Below are 2,216 nucleotides of genomic sequence, written 5' to 3' on the forward strand. Positions count from 1 at the left end.
TATTTCCTCTCCCACATTCTCTCTATATGCATACATCCTGCTGGTGTTAAACATGTAACACTGAAAAAATAAAAAATAAAAAAAATAAGCTGCCTTCTCCCCGTTTCAAAATTCATCTGTCCGTGATTGGCTGCTTTTCTTCACTTGGATTTTCTCCAGTTCATCGACCCGCCTCGGCTGAAGGAAAACAAACCCAAGAGCCGTGCTTCGGAGCTCCCTGTGGTCCACATTCCAGCTGCTTGTTTTGCTGTCCCACCTTATTCCCCCAGTGTTGAATACCGGGCCCCTGGAAGAGTAAAAAACGAAAAATGTCAGCTGAGGATTAAAATAAAACTTTGCAGTTATTATAGAACTGCACGCTGACACACAAACAGAGGTTAAGGACCACAAACACTCGATAGGATTAATAATGTCCATGACTATCCATCAATAGCTCTACAGCCGGGGTCGTCAATGTTTTTTAAGCCAAGGACAGATCGTTTACGGTTCTCATCGATTCCTTGATCCCGATTCTTTGTGGGGGGAGTTGAAAGGGGTCACATGCTTTTTAATATTTTATAAAGATTTAATGGTGATACACAGTTTTACAGGGCTTTTTCAGACATACTTTAGAGCGTCGCTTACTGTGCTCCATGGCTGCAACACAACAAGCGCCTGATTGCTACGGAAACCAAAACTTGCGCATGTTAAATTTGGTACCGATGATCGGATTCCAAAGCAAATTTTCCAATAAAGAAACAATTTCGTTGGAATCGTAATTTTTGGAACAAAGTTGGAACCGGTTTTTGATGAATTTCCTCTTGTGGGATGATAAAGTTTACTCTGACTCTGCAGTAACTCTGAGGACCCCCTGTTGGAGATCTCCAGCCTGGGTGGAGGCGGTGGGACGAGGGGCAACCCGCTGCTCCATGCTAGCGGCTTGCAGGCAGCCCACCTGCTTGTGAGAGCGGGTGGTGACAGGCTGCTGGGAACCCTGGGAGCTCTGGCCCGTCGTGGACAGCCGGATACAATGATCCCCTTCTTAACAGCAGCAGAGTCTGAGGCCCAGCGAGCCGCTGCCAGCCCCCCGCTATCCATGAGAGGACGGGACATTGCCAGGGAGAAAACAATGAGGCCTCTATTAAACAGCATCAGTCGCTCATTAAGGAGGGAGAAACATTTCTGCAACTGTCTCACTCTGATGACTATAAAAAAATCTCCTACAATGGAGTCACTTGTGTTTCAAATGGCACACCGTGTTAAATCCAACAGGTGACCCATTACCTAAGGACCCAAAAAGTTTCCTATTAAAAAAAAGCACCAGCATTATAGTGACACATTAATAGGTAATGAGTGTCTAGAAGAACTGATATCTACAACACAAGGGCAGAGTCCAGTGTTGTCTCCACAACACAGTTGTCAAGTCATCTAAAGCAGAACTTAATGACGGCAGTCTCCATGGCCGCGGGAACATATTATGAGTTAGGGGTTCTGACCAATTTTTGAGAGTGACACTTTCAGCCAAAGTCAACCACCACACAGCACACCGCATCCATCACACCGCTCCACAAGTGGAAAAACTAAAACTAGAATGAAATCCAAAACCCAAGACAGGGGAAAACTAGGCACAGTTAACACAGGATACAGGCCCAAAGCTACGCCAATGGTACGGAATAGGCCTACTACAAGCTCAGGCACCGAGCCCCAGAATACCAGGGTAGAAAACACATCACTGAATTAGAGTAAATCAAAAATGAGCTGCCTGAACGTCTGTTGCTAGCAGGGTCGCTGTGGGAGTGACAGGTGGAGAGGTGCTGCTACTTTCACTTACAGTTGCCGGGTTTTCTGATTCAGGTCTATTCGGGGTTTTTCAGCCTGTGATTGATTTATGAAGAAACCCATAAAGCGTTGCAAGCTAACTTCTGTACTGTTGACCCGCTGGGAAAGTTTCCACAACTATCTTCACTCGTGAAAGAGTGTCAGAGGAGCGCAGCAAAATGGGCAGATTCATTCTGATCAAATTATCTCATTTTTAATTATGGTTGTAGTTTGTCTACCTTTTGCTGAGGGGGTGCTGCAGTACCCTCCGCACCCCTAGTTCCCGGGGCCATGGTAGCTTCTCTCCGACCAGGTAGTTACAGGAACAGTCCACTTTTAAACAGTTCTACTAACTACTCTGCCCCAAAACCAGGTTTGTCATTTGCATTCACACTGGCCAAGTGGCCATAGGACCTGGT

The 2,216-nt window shown here is 46.0% G+C and overlaps 1 protein-coding gene across 2 annotated transcripts in view; it reads right to left on the reverse strand.

The window, feature by feature from the left end:
• Positions 1 to 2,216, reverse strand: part of chst7 (carbohydrate (N-acetylglucosamine 6-O) sulfotransferase 7) — a 6,759-nt gene that overhangs the window by 724 nt on the left and 3,819 nt on the right. For both annotated transcript variants that reach the window (XR_004333612.1, XM_032526770.1), the window contains exon 2: positions 1 to 286. This exon is cut by the window's left edge. The gene's annotated coding sequence lies outside the window, so the exon portion shown is untranslated. The remainder of the gene's footprint in view (positions 287 to 2,216) is intronic.

Source organism: Etheostoma spectabile, chromosome 9 (genome assembly GCF_008692095.1).
Source record: "Etheostoma spectabile isolate EspeVRDwgs_2016 chromosome 9, UIUC_Espe_1.0, whole genome shotgun sequence".
Lineage (NCBI taxonomy): Eukaryota > Metazoa > Chordata > Actinopteri > Perciformes > Percidae > Etheostoma > Etheostoma spectabile.